At 30.6% G+C, this 20709-nt stretch overlaps 1 protein-coding gene and 1 long non-coding RNA gene across 2 annotated transcripts in view; one reads left to right on the top strand and one right to left on the bottom strand.

The window, feature by feature from the left end:
• LOC115879034 overlaps nt 1–20709 on the bottom strand; it is a 40000-nt gene that overhangs the window by 10652 nt on the left and 8639 nt on the right. The window lies entirely within an intron of this gene.
• On the top strand, nt 17249–18937 carry LOC115879035. Its single transcript, XR_004049654.1, has 3 exons — nt 17249–18049; nt 18208–18531; nt 18589–18937. It is a non-coding gene; the product is annotated as an uncharacterized LOC115879035 (long non-coding RNA).

The following is a 20709-nucleotide window of genomic DNA, read 5'->3' as shown; positions in this document are numbered from 1 at the left end:
TTTTAGTCAAGTCGAGAAGTAAGGGAATCAGACAATGGAATTGTCTGGTATGAAGAAAGTACGCTTTCCGAGAATTGGGGAAATTTCGAGAAGCAGTCAATAGAGTATATAAGCCGGAGCCATCGACAACTGAGACAGTTTTTGAAATTTGAATATACCGCGTGGAAATTGAAAATCGGACAATTTGGTGAAGGAATCTTATAAATAGTTAGTTTGTTGTGTGTTATAAGTTAGTAATTGTGTATAAAGTGAGAAAATAAATTCGTTAAGTATTTTATCGTGAGTTTAAATTAGTGGACCCACGGAATCCGTAACAATATTATAGGCGACTGCCGATGCCGCAAGACGGCCAATGACTGCCAGCGACTACCAAAAAAATGTACATGGAATTGCAATAGTAAGACACCTCTCGATTCATATTTAGCAAATAAAAAAAATGCCAATTATTTTTGCAATAAATATAAAATATAATAATCACGGAAATATAACTTTTAGATATTGACGTTCTATCATACAACGGAATACCTAACCTAACCTAACGGAATACCGGGATTTTTTTTTTGAGTTTAGAAGCAGTATAGTAGAAAGTGAACGAAAAATTAATTACGAAGAAGGTAGATACCAATGGAGCTAATCTTTAACAAAAATAAAAGATTCTAAAAATCTTATATATGGATAAATTTTCCACGATAAATTGATATTATCTGCAAAAAGCCATGGTATTTATCAATATAGCTTTTTACATTAATTATGTATAACAATTTTATATTCAAATATGTGTTTAAAATATTTAGCGTTGAGTGAAATATGTCTAGACAGAGCTGACGCTTTGAGAAAAGAAAAACGTTCGATTTTTTAAAGAGTTTCGGATAATGTCTCTGGATAATATACCTTGGGACGGCAAATCATAAATTCATAAATGTCATATTTCGAAAATTAAATTATATTTAACAAATAAACGAATAAAATAAGATTGGAAATATACGTCTTAATAGATAACAAAATATCAAGTGTCCTATATTTTTGGAAATGTAATTTTAAGTTCTTTTTGGTTAATTAAAAATATACAGGGTGTACAAAATAAAAAATTAATTTTTTTGATAATAACTCTTAAATTATTAATTTAAAAAAAATACTTAAATCATTAAATTCTACGTAAAAAGGTGCTTTCGAAATGTTTTCATAGAAATACAAAATTTTCCATAGCAAAAAAGCTGCAGCGATTTGTTAAAAATGCACATTTTTGAATAACACCCCGTAACTCTGAAACGGTAACAGATATCGATGTGCGGTTTTCACCATCATGTTTTTATCTCCTATAGAATAGGGTATATCTCTTTAAAAACGTCCAGTTTGACCCACCCTGTACGTTGTATATATTTTTCAAAATATTTTCCATTTTTCCATTAATCATTTGTAATGGTGATGATAAAGAAAAGCAAGAATTTCCATTAACATACAAACTGGATAAAATGTTCTCACATTTATGTCCTGAGCCTGAGAAAAAACAATATGGCGATATTATTATATAACTTGGTAATATTTGACGGGTAGTTTCATCTCGTTGGAATTTGACTTTCGAAAAATCTGTTTGCCAAAAATAATTTTTTTACGTCAAGCAGTTAAGCAGAATCGTAGTTAATCAATTACCCAACTTTTTGGAACACCCTGTATGATTTTTTAAAAAAAATTCAAAATATGTAAAAAACAAAATAAATTATGCGTGTCCAAACGTTTCCAAACCAAACCAAAACAAATATTGTAATATTTGAGGGGCATTTTCACCCTCTTGGAATCGAGAAACCCCTCCTTATCGAATCTCTACACCCCACAGTCAATCCGTTTGCCAAAAATCATCAGCTTTAAACGTCAAGCAGTTTAAGCAGAATCGTGATTACTCAATGACCAGATTTTTCGAAACACCCTGTATACATTTTTAAAAAATCTTAAATTATGTAAAAAAACAAAATAAAATATACGTGTTTAAGCGTATTTTCGGAAACTTGACCGTTTTTTAAATAAAAAATATTGTAATATTTGAGGGATGGTTTCACCCCCTTGGAACTAGAATTTCGAAAAATCTCTTCTTATCGAACCTCTACACCCTAGAATCAACCTGTATGCCAAAATTGAGCTTCTTACGTTGAGTGGTTTGAGCAGGATCGTGATTAATCAGCGAGTGAGTCGCTTAAGAATTTTATATATTAGTAGGTATAGATTGTGAATGTATCAAAAATTGAAAAAAAAACTAATTAAAATCATCTTTATTTGATTCCGAACTACAAAATTCCCTCTCTATTTTCTACACAAAGGAGGCGTGGCTTCTTAGTAAACGAATGGAGGTTACTTTGCTGGTCCGCTGTAAAATTCGCCTATATGACAAATCTAACGGAAAAATTTGCCTGGCGCATTCGCCAAAATGTAATTTTCACATTTGCATTGTTTGTCGCATCTGTTTAGGTTAGTCTGTGTTTTAACCCATAAATTGTATAGGTTAGTTATTTTGGCTCAACCTACTGCTGGGCATATATTATGAACTCTGATTTGTTGTAGAAAAAAATACTCAAGAATAAAGAATTATGTTTAGAACTATGCCATCTTCCGCAGTTGTCACATCATAATTTGAAATAATTTATGTCCACTGCAAATCAGCGATATACTGATTTAGAAATAATAGTAGAAAGAAATTCAGTAAAAAATAGTGGAACATAATAAAATAATAATAAAAAATAGTGGAAATATAAAATATTATTTTGGCATATACAGGGTCCGGCAATAGTGCGTCGGGCATCTGTAGCTCCTAGAATAAAAAACTTAAGAATTTTATTTAAGTACAAATCTAAAGTATGTTTTAGGATGTATTCCAGGAAAATATTTTAACTTCTATAGGGTGGCTCAAAAAAGTTTGTGTGAATCGGGATATTTTTTTTAAATGTAACACCCTATATATTATTACATTTTTGACTTCTTTTCAGATAACTTTACATAATCCTATGATATGAGTAAATACATTTCGATAGTTTCAGAGATATTAATGAATAAAAAAGATATATTTTTCAGCCTTTAAAAATTATTAAAAATACAAGAAACTGTTCTGAAATCAAAACTATATAAGATATTTACTTTAGATGGTCTGTACTTACTTTGCTATAAATATGGTAATCGAAATATTATACAGGATGTTCAAAATTTTACGCCAAACTTTCTGAAACATAAAATAATTTTTCTTGTTTTTTTTAATGGAACGCCGACGCGTTATTGCCGGACCCTGTATGTATAGGTAGAAAAAAAACAGTAGATTTTTTCGATTTTCGAGATTTTCGAAGCATTCTCCAAGAAGAGAAATGCATATTTGCATCCTTTGCAACCAATTCTAAAAGCAGTTATACCACTCACTTGTTGGTACCTTCAAAATTGCGTTTTTGAAGGTGCTGACTGCATATTCTAGTAACTGGAACCGTTGACCATGCAGTCCATTCTTAATTTTTGAAAAAGTAACTGAAGATCGAAATTGTATGGAGGATCAACAATTCGATATTTCTTTTCTTTAAAAAATTAATTATTTTTCGAATTTGTGGGAACTTGTATAATCTTGGTGGAGAATTATTTGTCGTTAAGAGTTGGTATTTCGAAACTAAACAATTACTTCCAGCAAACAAATAGATATGTACCAATCAGCATTAAGAGTTATTTGATCTTGCCGAGGGATTCTTACTACATGACCCGCGTTTGAGGCAAATATCGCCAACATCTGTTTCAAGAAGTGTTTCCAGAGAACGGATAACTTCTGTTAGTGTTGTTCATCTCGGAACACTCAAACAGCCGATTGCCGTTTATTTTCGGTTGTGTAAATCCAGGATTCTTCACCACTGACAGTACTGTATATGAGGAGTCAAGTTGCGAAACCGATCTTATCCCACCAACGTTGTTTCGAGATAATAAGCAAAAACTGTTTTAGCAAATGTTTGAAGCGTTAATTTACAAAAAAAAACTTGTCGATTGAGTCTAATCATTCTTTGGTATCTGGTTTTTCTGGAAATAAAAATTAATATTTAATCTTTAAACAAAAAAATGAAGAACACTGTGATTATATATGTAAATTTTTAAGGGAAATATCAGCGATTGTCATTTCCTAGCCAACTGGACGCCGTTTTTTTTTCGATCATACGGTATTTGTATCCTAACTTGGTTTATTAAATATACTATTTTATTAAAATTAAGTAAGGATTTGAAAAAACGTTAGTAGTAATATTATACTTGTGTAAAAAGCTTATAAAAAAATGTGAGATTTGTACAGGGTGGGTCAAATTGGACGCTTTTAAAGGGAAACACCCTTTTCTATAGGAGATAGACAAAAACTAAACTAATAAGGCTGTCTAAGCTCAATTTTTGTTAAAAACATGATGGTGAAACCCGTATATCGATATCTGTTACCGTTTCGGAGTTACGGGGTGTTTTTCAAAAATATGCATTTTTAACAAATCGCTGTAACTTTTTTGCTAAGGAAAATTTTGTATTTTTATGAAAACATTTCCAAAGCACCTTTTTACGTGGAATTTAATGGTTTAAGTATATTTTTTTTAAATTAATAATTTAAGAATTATCAACAGAAAATTTGATTTTTTATACGGGACACCCTGTATATTTTTAATTTATTGAAAAGAATTTAAAATTACCGTTCCAAAAATATAACACACTTGATATTTTGCTCGATTCCTCTTCGAGATATAGAGTATATAAAAATTCGCCCGCTTTAAAAAATAAGTAGGCTTTGAACGGCACCGGCTGTAATGCAAAAAAATTCTAGCTGTGAGCATCAATTAAAACGAAAATAATATTTGCTATGAGAGATGCAGAATTTTATAACAATTTAAAATATATTTAACCAACATCAACTCATTTAAAATATATATAATAACAATAAAATTAATAAAAATAAATAGCAAACCAAGACATGAGATTTTGCTACAGGTGTTCGACATATCGACCGTCTTCTGTTATGGACAGACGGGGCAGTTTTTGAACATTTCTCGCGGAATTCATTAATTCAGTGGGGGTAAAAAATACCCTCTCATAACTGCTAAGTATTTCTAATTCTTGTCTAGATTATACGGAAGAATAAGGAACCTTTATTCTTCCGGAAATATATCCATAGGATTAGATTCATGGGCACTAAGTCAGGCGGCTTCGACGGCCAACGGCTGGGATCTTGGTTAGCTATTCAATTATTCTTGAAATTGGCTCCAAACATTTGCTTCAAAGTTGGCTGCAAAAATTTGCTAACTTCAGCATTCAGAGGCGGTGCGTCGTCTTGCTGGAAAATATGTTTTCGAGTTCTATTAAGGGTATATCATCAATAAGTGGTCCAAAGCCTACAAGTTAAAAGTGGAGAACTTTTAAAAATTCTGTATTTCGAAGGGGATTAAAGCAAAATATCGAGTGTGCTATATTTTTGAAAAGGTAATTTTAAATTCTTTTCAGTTAATTAAAAATATAGAGGGTGTCCCAAATAAAAAACCAATTTTTCTGTTGATAACTCTTAAATTATTAATTTTAAAAAAATTATACTTAAACCATTAAATTCTACATAGAAAGGTGCTTTGGAAATGTTTTCATAGAAATACAAAATTTTCCATATCAAAAATGTTACAGAGATTTTTTAAAAATGCACATTTTTGAAAAACACCTCGTAACTCCGAGACGGTAACAGATATTGATGTGCGGTTTTCACCATCATGTTTTTGATGAAAATTGAGCTCCAGCCACCGATATTAGTTTTCGTCTATCTCCTATAGAAAAGGGTGTTTCCATTTAAAAGCCTCGAATTTGATCCATCCTGTACAAATAATGAGAATAAAAAGCAAATATAAGTAGATAAGACGGATTTTGCTGCAGTAACGTAATTTGCAGTGAATTTTATATAAGAATAGGTGACTTTTAGAGCAATTTGGGATTATATTTATGTAGATTTTAGGGTCCACTATCAATATGTCATTAAGCCATTTAAAAAAAATGGATAAAGCGGGTTTTGCAACTTGCGACGTCTCAATATAAATTTTAAGTTTCAAAAATAAACAAATAGAATAAAATTAACACGTATTAACTGAATACTATAATATGTAAATATACACGTATTAACTGAATACTACAATAATTATTCCTATTAAAATCGTTTGCTAATCGTCACTCTAAAATGTTCGTTTATCAATCGACGATATTATTTATAGCTTACTAAAACAACCGGTCATGTTATGGGCGGATTTATTTCTGAAAATAATGAAAGGTTTGAAACGCCATCGAATTAATTTGTGAATGGCAAAGTTTAATCCCCCTGTAGATCATTTATTCGGTTCTAATTTTAGACAAATTCATCCCGCCAATTATTTTTGAACTGGCTAGAATTGCAAATTACTTTCCAAATCAAACGATTAACTGTTAAATTTTCTGGATTACTGACAGGGTCCGATAATAGTGCGTCAGGCATCTGCATGTAGCTCCTAGAATAAAAAACTTGGGGGTAAAGTTTGAGTGGATTGGTATATTTTTTTTAAATGAAACATCCTATATATTAGAGATATTAATAAATAAATAAACACACACACACAAATATATATTTTTTCAGTCTTTCTTAAAAAATACATATATTACAAATACAAGAATTGTACTGAAATTAAAACTATATTACGCACTTACTTTAGAGGGTCTGTATTCACTTTGCTATAAATAACGGAATCTGAAATCATACAGGGTGTTCAAAATTGTACGCCAAACTTTTTAAAATATAAAATAATTTTTCTTCGTTTTTTAAATGGAACATACTGTAAGTTATTTTTTTATTAGATGGAAAATTAAAGTAAACATTTTTTGTATTTAGAGTATTTCAAAATTTTTAACGGTCGCAGATACTCGCGGTTGGGTGGCTTTGATAAAAATTTACTGTGGAAAATGCCATATGAAATATAAAACCGCGAATATCTGTTAAACCGATAAAAATTCTGAAGCAGCTAAATACAAAAACTGTTCATTTTTTAATTCTCAATCTATTAAATAAATCATATACAGGTTAAAATTTAAACCAAAAATTTTAATTAAATCATATACATCTATGTTTTTCTAAAGCCGGTAATTATTGTGAGCAGTTTCCGAGTTGTATGTTCTCTAATGACCTAAAATTTAAACCTCCGGAGGCCGCGCGCGTACCTACCTGTCTTTCCCGAAAATTCGAAAATATGTCTTTCTGTCTTTGCATATCTTATGAGAATTGTACATTTGCACATCGTTTATTGTAGTTAGTATCTTTTTATAATCATATAATGTCAGTCCACGCGCGACCGTTTGTGGTACTATTTTTACATCAATAATTTTATAATGTCGAACAAGGTAAGTTATTTTACTGATTAGTTTTAATTGAAAATGAGCAATTTGTGATAAAAAAAGTGAATAATCGACTTTTTTTTATTAAATAAGTATTATTTTTAGATGTACTCTGCAAGAAAGATTGCAACAACTCATGCAAGACTGTTTAAACGAAGATGATGAATTAACTACTGAACATGACGATAAAAAGGTAGAACGAAAAGTGGATATTATAGAAAAGCAAGGGCCCAAAATAAATTTTGATACTGAAAAATAAAATTCAGATTCTGAAGCACTGAATACAGTATTACTAGAGGATCGGCACTACAGAATTGTGATTGGTTAGGCTGTTTAGGCGGAAAAACAGACTAACTAGTTACTCTTTACTCAAATATTCTGTAATCATTGCTAAACGGATTGATCTTTTCATTATTATTAATGTTTTTCAATAATATAGTTATTAATCTGTTTTGTTGCGTGTTTTATGTTATATATTTTATGTTTATGTTTGCTATTTGTAATGAAGCAAGTCAATAAATAATTGTTGTTTTGATTATAATATTATTGTATGTCTTTACACCACTAGCAACGCTTAAGACCTCTTTAATTTAGCATGCGGACTCACAGTCCGCGCGCGACCTTTTATGTAATCGTGCAAGTACTCACTCGCCGAGACGACCCGAGGCCGAGACAAAGCGAGTGTTTATTAGGGGCTCTCGCCTGGCTCTCGGGCCCTCTCGCCTTGCACTCTGAACGTTTTGACCAAGTACACACTCGCTGAGAGGACCCGAGGCGAGACAAGGCGAGTGTGTACTTCGGGCTCTCGTCTTGCCTCGGTGCCTCTCGCCTCGTCTTGGGAGCTCTCGGTCTAGAGACGGTCTCCAGCACGAGTCAAAGGAGACGTGAGCCACAGAGAAACTAAATAAAAGAGAGACAAAATAGATTCTACATTTCTCTATGGCGAAAGCCTTAAGTAGGAGGTCCCACGAAAATATACACAACTGCCTTTGAGTTGACGCCTATTTTAGGTATTTAAATTATTAAAATATAAATATATAATTAATACGGATAAACGATTTAGTGGATAAACGATTTTAGTCCAAGTACCGAAAAATCTGTTAAGAGAACTGTAGAAAAAAAAAGATTATTTAATGATCACTTTCCGGGCAGGTTAAGAAAAAAAACGTCGATTAAAAGCTATGCACGAGGTTTTCATTCGGTTTGATGGAAATTCTTGAAATTCAAATATATGACTGCCAACCTAATATAAACATTCATTAGTTTCTGTAAGTCTCTACGTCTATTTTAATAATTGAGAAGCGATCAAAGAAAACGAACCCATTTAGAGATATTAGCAAAAAACATGTCGTTATTAGTATAAACGTGTCGTTATTGCGTCTTTTAAATAAAGAAAATTATAATGTAGTACATGAAAGATATTATGACACAGACTTTCTTGACACTGTTTTCGCTTTTTTGTCATCATTAACAGAAGAATTAGTACTCTAATTACAAAATTATTGATTAATCTCATTTATTCTCAGTTAAAAATAAAGATTTATTTATTATAATGTAATAGTTATTTACAGTACAAGTGTGTTTATGAACATGATTACAACAACGAGTTTGAACGATTAGTAAATTTGTTACTTAAAAAAAATGTAAAATGCCAATGTTCAATGGGTATATTGATAAATGAGGTTTAAATTATAAGAAAATGCATTTTCTCCAAAAACTTGAAGAAATACGTAAAAATTGTATAACGTAATTTGATTAGTGGTATAGACAATTAAATTGGGTATCTGATTCACGTAAAATATATAGGGTGTTCCATTTAAATTATAGAAGTTATTGCCATTTAAATCTAGTTATCATTATTATTGCACCACAAAATTTAGAGAGCAGAAAATTTCAATCAGTACTTAGTTATAATAACTTCTAAATACGTCTAAAGAAATGCAGTATTAAGATTGTAACTGCATTTCACAAAACCGTGAATATTTCAAAAACGGTAAAATTTTGGTAAGATAAACCTTAATCAAATCTATCCTTATTTTATTGTAGAAACTAAAAATGTAATAATATACAGGGTATTCTATTTAAAAAAAAATACAACTTTAATATTTTATATTTATTCGGGACATTCTGTACCTTGTAAAAATATTTTTAAATTGTAGCTCTAATAGTCCTTAAACGTACCTAAAACTTATACAATTTTAAAAAATCTAATCGTTTGGCTGCCATACTCCGTGTCGGATGAGGTGAATAACCCTGGATATATATGTTATAATAGTGATTATTTTAACGTATTTCGGTATTTTCCTGATCCTATAATAAAAATAGCACATGTATACTAGACGGTATACCTATAAAGGTACGCGCACATTGACCAGAGCCGCACGCGCCGCATTGACCAAACAAAAATATTGTTTGTGTTACTTTTAATGCACGAATCGCATCGACGAAAATAAGGCCAGAATTGTTGGGCCAGAATGATTTTGACTGCTGACATCAAACGCAATTCCTCCGAGGACAGAGGCGCATCTAGAGATTGAGTCTGGGAGGGGTAGTGTGAATATTCACAAAAGTACTTAATTTGAATTAAATTTTTGTTGGAAGGTATTGTAACTGTGGAAAAAATATACTTGGATTGGTTTGGATATTCTGTTTTAATTTGTATTATTAACTTCTTTGTAACAATTTTATTTTATACCAAATTTCATCTTATTAATCAATTTCTTTCTGGGAGGGGTATTACTCCCATTACCCCTCCCGTATATACGCCCCTGTATAGGGCTTGTTTCTCTCTACAATTTTCTGTTTCACAATGTACCGTTTGTGTCCGGGAAGGGTTCATAGTTTCATAGTTGTCGATTTTCGAAAGAAATCAGTACATGTATATTATTTCGTGTATTTTTCATTATATTGATTTTATGGAAAGCACTGTTCATTAAAATATTGTAATCTATGTTATAGGCCTTGTTTCTCTCTACAATTTCCTGTCTCACAATGTACCGTTTGTGTCCGGGAAGGGTTCATAGTTTCATAGTTGTCGATTTTCGAAAGAAATCAGTACATATATAATTATTTCGTATATTTTTCATTTTATTGATTGTATGGAAAGGACTGTTCATTAAAATGTTGTATCTTATGTTATAGGGCTTGTTTCTCTCTACAATTTCCTGTCTCACAATGTACCGTTTGTGTTCGGGAAGGGTTCATAGTTTCATAGTTGTCAATTTTCGAAAGATATAATTAAAATAAATTAATTTCTTTCTGAGAGGGGTAATTACCCCCATTACCCCTCCCGTATATGCGCCCCTGTCCGAGAGTAGCCGAATCGAACTAGCCGAAGAGGACATTAGAAATTCAATATGCTAAGAAAGTTCGCAAATTTTTCATGGCACATTTTGAAATATTGAAAAATTTTTAGTTCGTCCTCAATTAAATATAGAAATAATGTGTGGAATTCCTTGAGGTAATAACATAACTTTCAATTCTTTCTCGTGATTTCTTCTTCTATTAGCGAGGAGCTCATAATTATTTCTTGTTAGTTGTCATTCATTGTCGAGAAATATAAAAAAAACACGCTTATCACTGCAGACAGGACTCCGGAAGCGACTGATTCGAAATTGGATTTGCAAATACGCGTGTAGTAGGGACAAAAAGAAACAAAAGGGCGAATAATTGGGTTCTGCGCGTTCGGTACGGGTCAGTGTGCGCGACAAGAAAAGAAAAGTGCAATAAGCGAGGCGCGTGCAGCGAGTGCGGTCGCGGCGCTGGTCAGTGTGCGCGTACCTTAAGGGTATGCCAGACCGCACGTTAGCGGTTATGTTCCATTTTCGCACATTAGCGGTTAAAGATTAAATACACTAAAACGAAGAAGATAAACTTCAAATTAAATTAAACTCTAGAAAATTTAGTAGTTTATACAATACAAATTTTTAAACATGAATAGAACAATTATAAACTGTTCACAAAAAATTACCATTGTCTAAATAATACAAAATTAATCAGAAATATCGATCCACGTTAGTTATAATTTAGAAACCTTGAAATACCGAGTTCATTAATTTTTCTGTTGCATTGATTTGTTGTCACCTTTCTATTGAATTATTTGAAGCATTATAAACACCTACAGCTTTACAATACATTTATAAACCACTAAACTTTATTAAATGCTTCTTTAATGACAATATTTAACAATCTAATTTAGTGTTACTTTCACAATTTAATTTAATTCTAATTAAAAAGCTTTTCAAAATGGGTCTATTATTATTTGTAACTACGAGCGATTTTTCTCATTATATTTTTGTAACCCTTCCTTTTTGATTTTTTTTTGGAGTGTCAAGTTGAAAAAAGCGTCAATTACTATATAAAAATAATTAAGTGTAAAGGTGAAGAATATTTTTAAATTACATTTTTTTAAGTTTTAGAAGAAATATCTTATTAAAAAAATTATTTAAAATTAGACTTCTATTTAATATTTATAATTGGATAAAGAATATTTTTTATAATAATTATAATTAGCATTCCTTTTTATTTTTCCAAAACAATATAGCTACTAACTAATTAAAGATAAGTTGTATACACACACACACACACATTTTGGAGAGTCAATAATAATCTTAAAAAGGGGTTTACTGCTAAATTTGTAGCATTGGTGTACAGTGATACCTATAGTAAATTCACACAAAAAATAATGGTATTTAGGATAATTACAAAAAGCCGATTTTTTTAAAGTTTTATCTACCCCTATCTTTAAAATTATACATTTTAGCAGCCAGGTTAATAGAAACTTTTTTCATATTTTTGACGAGGAATCAATAAGTACTTAAAAAAAGACTATCCACCATATTTAATAGGTCTGTTCACTAAAAAAAAATTTCCACTAAAAGTGGTAAAAAATTAATGTTTTTGTATTATAATACCAATTAAATAACATTATTTTCCAAAAAAATAAACTCGGTTGACATGAGAGGCTCTTGAAGTTAGGCGCTTCGTTCAAATTAAATAAACGCCCCCTCATTGGCCTGACGTCACATGCCTGCGGCACGATGCACTGCAATAGAGACGCGACGGCAAGACCGTGATTCAGTTTGACTGTGACACTCCCTATACGAACTATTGAAGTACTGTCGACATTTACAGCAGTTACATTGTTGTTTTTGTTGTAAAATACCGTAAAAGAATTTGTTTTTGTTGCTAAATATGAAGGAGGGTTTCCAGAAAGGATATTCACATAATTTACCGCAAGTAGATGTCAATATGGTATTAGACTTTCTCGCAATGAATACTGATTCTACAGAAACTTACATTAAAATGGCCCTCGCAAGTAAAGTAAATAGTCGATGCTGAAGAAACTTCTTTAATAATCGTCTGACTTTCGCAAACCATTTTTTTATTTTTGTTATTTCCTTTGGAACACTTACAAATACTTTAGTTGGAGTCTTAGTCATTGTGCTTATGCATCCAGGCACAAAACACCATTTTATAGCCACCATCTTGAATTCAAAACTCAGTACGGACTCACAACTGACCTAATAAAAAGTGCTCAACACCAACGACCTCTAACCTTAGAGGTCGTTGCTCAACACACTAAACAGACCAAATATTAACATATCAGCAAGTATCAGTATTACCGTCTGACAAGCTTTATTTAGTAGACTCTACTAGACTCTGCTGCCAATGTTGAGGATCAAAATTGTCACTTTGCTTATGTTGATTGTTTTTAATAAATCACACTTTATTCTTCCTAATTAAATACTTAATTTAATATATAAAGAAAACTTTAACAATTGTTTTAAAAGTAAAATTAGATATAAAAATTGCCGACTCTGAACTGTCTGGAATTTAGAGAGGTAAAAAGTAATGTACGGCGTCGAAAAGTAAAGATACTAAAGAGCTACATCTTGGAACTAAATTGAATTAAAGAGTGTGATTAAGTGTTAAAACTGTACCTAGTCGACCCTTTGTTTGCGTAAAACACAAACGTGTGGGAATAAAGGCTATATAATTTTACAATAAGGACTTTCCATTGACTAATAATAATTGAAGGGTCGTTTATGACTAAGAGTAAAACAGAACCGGTACAAATAATTCTGAATACAATGGCGTAACTTAGTACAGATAAATCTTGACTAAAACTAATGTAATAAATCTAATTAAATCTAGGCAAGGATACAACAAAACGGAGAAACAGACCGTTTGTTATGTCTCTGGCAATACAACGCGCCGCGAATAGCGAGCATGTGACACACACCCGGTAGCCTCCTGTGCAGCGTTTTCCCGCCTCGACGCGATTATTTAAACGGAATTATGAATAACTTGAAAACAATGTGAGTATTTGTTTCCAGATTTTGTACCGTCTTTCAATCCGCACAAATTTATCATTTGTAATAGAAAACTAAATTTTGTTGACAGACCTATTGACAAAACATCAAACGAAATATAAACCCCAAATCATAGACACAATGATAACAATACACAATATATACAACTTACAATTCCATACATACGAGACGTTTAGAAAAAATAAGAAGGATAGGAAAACAATATAACATACGAACATCTTTCAAAACACAAAATACACTTAGATCCATTTTATCACATACTAAACCAATGAATACCAGAACAACAAACAAAAATTGTAATATATAAAATACCATGCGAAGCCATAAATTTTACATTGGTGAAACATCAAGACCCTTAAATGTTCGAATTAAAGTACATAAAGATTATTTAAGAAAGGGAGATTTTCACAAATCTAAGATTTGTCAGCCAGGGCACCGAATAAATTTTAATAACGCCAAAATTATAATGAAAGAAGCGATAGCTTCTAAAATAAAAATAAAAGAGGCTTTTTTACATGCATCTGTAGATGTTTGTAATGTATGGCAATCGCTGCTTTGCTTTTAAAGAACATAACATAAACAAACATAACACACGTAAAAATTAAAAATAATCATACAGAAAGTTTGGGGTTTTTGGTTTTACCTTATTAAGTAATTGTTATCAGGTAGTAATTGTTAATTTTGAAGTTTAACTTAATATAATGTCATTTTAACAGAACGTCAACGGTTTTTGTAGACGTTGTAGACCGAAATCGACAAAATATCAAGAGACAACTTTTAATCGGCATTTAACGTTCTATACAGTTTAGCTAACAAGAGAAAAAAGTCAGTTATGCACATATTTTTTTGGAAAAATCGAGGAAAAAATATTCCAACGATAATCCCTATGCACGTCCCTGGTTAATATGTTTATCTTTTTTAGCATTAAAATATGTAGAACTCGTAGTAACTTTTACCCTTCAAATTTCATTCAAATCGCTAAAAGAACTTAATAAATCGAAAAAAGACGATAACTTTAACACCCTGTTTCCAACGACATTTATCTCTAAAACAACGCTTTTACCAGCACCCCTTTACCAACACTTTAAGTTAAGCAATCTGTATTATCAGCCCATGAAACTATTTAGCATACCAACGGCGACTAAACTTAAATAATATTACCCAACAAGTCGTACCATAAAAATATTAACGCCAATTTAAATTCCGACAGAGCGCTAAGTTTCAAAAACACCATTAGAGTGACAGAGATAGGAGTAATAGCCGTGCATAAAAACATAACTGCAATCGCACAGCTCTACGAAAGCATTAAACGCTTTCTCGGGGGATGTAATATATTAAGTTTAATGACAAGTCAACTTTAAGGCCTGTAGAGAATGGTTGTGCCAGTTGTTAATGTTTAAATTTATTTTTTCTTGTTTATCTGATGCATAAAGCGACATCTAGTGCGTATCAGGAGAAGCTTTGACTTTATAATCAATAAATAAAAAAGATGTCTGTGCTGTGACGCAGATTTATATTTATCTAAAATCGATTTGTAGAGAAATCTTTCTTTGTTGAGGGAGGTATGAAATCGATATATTATTACATAGATTTGGTATTTTAGATATCATAATAGATACCATATATAAGTTTAGAAGCACCTATTCAATATCATTGTAACAAATTGTTATTTTAACAATGACTTATCAATGTTTATAGTGAGCATATCAATATTATTACATCTTTATTTCTATAATAATATTATAATAACTTAAAAACAAATTCTACTAATTAGAAATAATTTATTCATAAGTACCTATGCTGTTTAAATATACTTAGTAATCGAAATAGTAAATTATCCTTTTAAAATTATGATATAATGGTCTCAAGTTATTATGACAATTATTAGACAGTTAAAGCAAGGCACAATACGTATACGTATCTCTCGACACGTAACGCAGAAACCTACGTTACGTCTGTCGTTGCGTTGTCGTGTAAACAAGAGTTAAAGCAAGTATTTTGACGTACGTAACGCAAATGGTACATTTGTAACTCTAAATTATTTTGTGAAACAATTTATTTAATTTTAAAACTGAAAATGGATATCTACAGGGTCCGGTAATAGTGCGTCGGGCATCTGTAGCTCCTAGAATAAAAAACTTGAGAATTTTGTTTAAGTGCGAACCTAAAGTATGTGCCAGGATGTATTTCAAGAAAATATTTTAACTCCTATAGGGTGGCTCAAATAAGTGTGAGAGAACCATGATGATTTTTTTTAAATGGAATACCCTGTATATTATTGCATTTTTGGTTTTCTTTCAGATCACTTTACATAACCCTAAGATATGAATAAATATATTTCGATAGTTTCAGAGATATTAAAAAATAAATAAAAAATATGTATTTTTCAGCCCTTCTTAAAAAAAATTATTAAAAATACAAGAACTGTCCTGAAATCAAAACTATATTAGTTATTTACTTTAGATGGTCTGTATTTACTTTGCTATAAATATGAAAATCGTAAATTATACAGAATGTTCAAAATTCTGCGCCAAACTTTCTAAAATATAAAATAATTTTTCCTAGTTTTTTTAAATGGAACACCCTGTATATTATTTTTTCAATAGACGGAGACTTCAAAAATGAACATTTTTTGAATTTAAAGTATTTCAAAATTTTTAACGGTTTCGCACATATTTGCGGTTATATATTTCATATGGCATTTTCCACAGTAAATTTTTATCAAAGCCACCTAATGATTTTTCTCTCGTATTTTACCATTGAAAGCGCAATATGAAATAATACTGCGCGTATCTGCGAAACCGTTCAAAATTTTGAAATACTCTAAATACAAAAAATGTTCATTTTTTAACTCTCCATCTAATAAAAAAATAATATACAGGGTGTTCCATTTAAAATAACAAAGAAAAATTATTTTATATTTTAGAAAGTTTGGCGTAGAATATTGAACATTCTGCATGATATACGATTAACATATTTATAACAAACTAAGAACAGACTATCTAAAGTAAATACCTAATATAGTTTTGATTTCAGAACAGTTCTTGTATTTTTAATAATTTTTTTAAGAAGGGCTGAAAAATACATATTTTTCATATATTTTTTAATATCTCTGAAACTATCGAAATATATTTATTCATATCTTAGGGTTATGTAAAGTGATCTGAAAGGAAGCCAAAAATGCAATTATATACAGGGTGTTCCATTTAAAAAAAAATCATCCAGGTCCACTCACACTTTTTTGAGCTACCCTATAGAAGTTAAAATATTTTCCTGAAATACATCCTGGTACATACTTTAGGTTTGCACTTAAACAAAATTCTCAAGTTTTTTATTCTAGGAGCTACAGATGCCTGACGCACTATTGCCGGACCCTGTATTATTCCAATGATTCCACATTAAATTTATAAAAGTTCGAAACATGAAGAAAATTATAAATGGAAATTATTTTATTACAGAAAGTAGTCCTTACAACTTAAAATGCTCTTAGTAATAAAAAATTTTGGAAAACAGAGACAGTTTTATGATTATTTATTAGATTCCATCTTTTAGAATCCTCATATGGATTTTGACTAAGAACTAGCATTTAATTAAATATATTCCAAAATGAGTTTATTATGATGCTTAATATTTTCATACTAATTTATTGTAATAAAATAGGCCCAGTTCTGTTACACTGGCCCCAACATTTATGAAATAACTTAATTACTAGCCAGTTGTGGAAAGGAGTTGTTTATGAATTTGTACGTTCGGCATCATTCGGGTGAAAATCGAAACTCCTTCGGCTCGATGCGTTTGCGTTTTGTACACAGTAAAAAATGACCTGGTGGTAGAAAAGATATTTAGTGTGGTAAATTATCAGAGTGTTAATATTTACACTCGCGTTAATAAAATTAAACAGAAATAATAACACGCAAACTTTGAAAATCAAATCTACCAAAAAAAAAAGCGAAATTAGTGTGTGGAGTGTAAACTTCACTTATATTTGGTAAGAATCATATAATCAGTGTAAATGTTACCTTCCAAGAAATGTTGTTTGCCTTACATACGTCTTAAAAACACCCATACCGTGTTATAAAGACAGGCAAAACGCAGTTTTAACACTCGGGAGTGTTAAAAAAACCATCATATTGGGTGACGCGCGGCATATCCCCACTGCTTTCGCGTTCCTGCACGCCTATTTGCCTATTTCAAGTTGGTGGTTGTACGGGTTGATCGTTGTGTGTTATAGTGCCCATGATTTTGGCAAACTGATGCATAAAATTCAGTTAAACAACAAAACTAAATACGCCAAAATTGATGAAACATCAGATAATGTGAGTCTGAAATAGTCGAGTTAGGTAAGTAAATATCTAAGATTATGCTTAGTAGTTTGTTGCTTTGTAAATTTTAATGGCGGATTTATAGAAATGCGAGACTCGATACCTACATATTTATAATATAATTATTTCTTTCCTGGATTTTAATTTAGCGCCTTAAAATTGTTTTAAATTTTTAGGAGATATTTTATAATGACAGCTTAAGAACCTCAAGTGGCTTGGAGGCTCCGAACCGTAGCAAGATCCAATATGGTGCCAAGCTCCAAACGAAAGTTACCACCACCCGTTACATATAATAGTGATGACCCATCAGATGAACCAACCTTAAAAAAACCAGAACATTGAGAGAACAAGAAGTAGCAGACATAGAATTTTTTCAAAATGCTTGTTGCAAGACACAGAAAAAGGAAATCATGGAAAAAATTAAAAACCTTTTTATATGTAGAAAAATTAATGACTTTTCATTTGTCGATTATCCCAGATTTTTGGACACGCTAGGACTTGTATGTCACGTCATTTTAATTTAGTGAACTTTAAAACCGATTTTTTTATAATTTTAGATTGAACAAGATGTCAGCTTGCTATATCCTGCTAATGCCAATAACTTTGTGGCGAAGTTTGAAAATAAGGCTGCAAATATCATACAAATATACGAGGCGACAATTTCATACCTCAAATAAGGTACATATATATTATTTTTTATTTTGCGTTTACTTATAAATAGCTCCCTAGAGTAAGGAATATTTTTTGTTTCGTTGCCACCAAACGTAACTATACCTACCTAAAATAAGGTATACATATATTTTTTTATTTTCCTAGAGTAAGGAATATTTTTTGTTTCGTTGTTACCTACAAATAAATAAGGTATATTATATATTTTATTTTGGCCAATAAAATCCTTTATGGGTATTTCGCCACTGCACTGCAAGAAAATCTACGAAATAAAATAGTTATTTTTTGTAAACACTTCTGCGTTAAACCTAAACGGACACTGCTTGTCAGAAGTTATGTTTACAATTAAACAAATTTGCCTAACAAAAAAAAAATGCTTTAACGTTTTTTTGTCGTCGGAAGCAAAAAAAATACAAAGGAAAAAGAAAAAAACTATTTAAAAAAAATTGAAAATTTTATTTATAAATTTGTATAAGAGTAAACATAACTTCTGACAAGTAGTGTCCGTTTAGGTTTAACGCAGAAGTGTTTACAAAAAATAACTATTTTATTTTGTAGATTTTCTTGCAGTGCAGTGGCGAAATACCCATAAAACATTTTTTTGGAGAGATGAATCCGCCACATAGGTATAGACATTTTTTATTTATTTTGTGTTTTTTGTGTAAGGAATATTTTTTTGTTTCGTTGTTACCTAATGTATCTACCTAAATTAAGGTATATTTTTTGTATTATTTATTATATTATATAATAAAAACGTTTTGTATTTTTAATTTTTTTCTTCTTTTATGTTTTCCCACCTTAAATTTTAAATATAGGTAAGTACACGAACTGAAATCAAATTTACACTGTAATAAATGTATTTTACCATACTGATAAATTATTTTAACACCCAAACTATGTATATTTAACACTCAGTTAAAACCATTTTTACACTTAAAAATTGATTATTTACCATTACGCTTGGTGATTTTTACATTTAAAAATGGTTTTAAAAGATTTTATCCGTAGTCAAAAACGCACTCACAATTGGTAAAAATACACTCTCTTCTTGGCTTTTTTAATTTTAGCTCGGGTAAAAAAGATATTAAATTGGATTAGTTTAACCCCACCTAAAAGGTTAAATCACACCAATATTTCACCATACTTAGGAACAATAATAATTACACTCACCAGTGTGGACAAATAGGAACCACCTTTGAGTGTAATTTGAGTGTAAATTTTAACACTCAATTTTTTACTGTGTACGTACGTAAAGGCACGTAAAGATACGTATCACTTGTGGTATCACGTATCCGTAAACGCAAGTGAATTTCTCACTGCGCAAGCGTACATGTCAAACGATACGTTTACATCTACGTCTTTAAGCGTACTTTAACTGTCTATTATCAAAACAAAGATGTCCTATTATTGATATGGTCACTATAAATGTTAATAAGTGAGGGTATCAATATTATACATCTTTATTTCTATAATAATTAAAATATTAAATAGGCAATTACACTGCAATATATTCTACCAATTAAAAATACTTTATTCTTAAGTACACTGTATAAATTTACGTACACTGTATTAATTAGTAATCGGAATAGTAGATCCTTTTATAATTATGGTACAATGGCCAAGTTATTATAATTATAAAAATAAAGATGTCTATTACTATATTATTATACGAAAACGGAAAGATATATAGTAATAAAATATTTTATGAGTATATGTGGGAAGGCAATGTGCATAATGTTAAATTATTTTGAAATGTACAGGGTGTGTCAGAACTAAGTACCATACCAAAGTTATATTTTTTCTTATAGAACACCCGGTATTTTATTTTATTTTTGGATTCATGCACATAAAATAAGGCACTTATTATAAGTCTCATATGTCTAAAAGCATTGGTTTTTGAGATATTTAAAGATATTTAAATATGCCTGCTATAATAAAAAAAATTGTCAACACCTTGTACATTACGTTTCAAAATTAATTCTTGTGCTGAATTTCAAGCCAGAGAAAGA

The sequence above is a fragment of the Sitophilus oryzae genome, unplaced genomic scaffold (genome assembly GCF_002938485.1).
Source record: "Sitophilus oryzae breed Bouriz unplaced genomic scaffold, Soryzae_2.0 scaffold_1559_pilon_pilon, whole genome shotgun sequence".
NCBI lineage: Eukaryota > Metazoa > Arthropoda > Insecta > Coleoptera > Curculionidae > Sitophilus > Sitophilus oryzae.
This window is presented reverse-complemented; position numbering and strand designations above follow the sequence as displayed.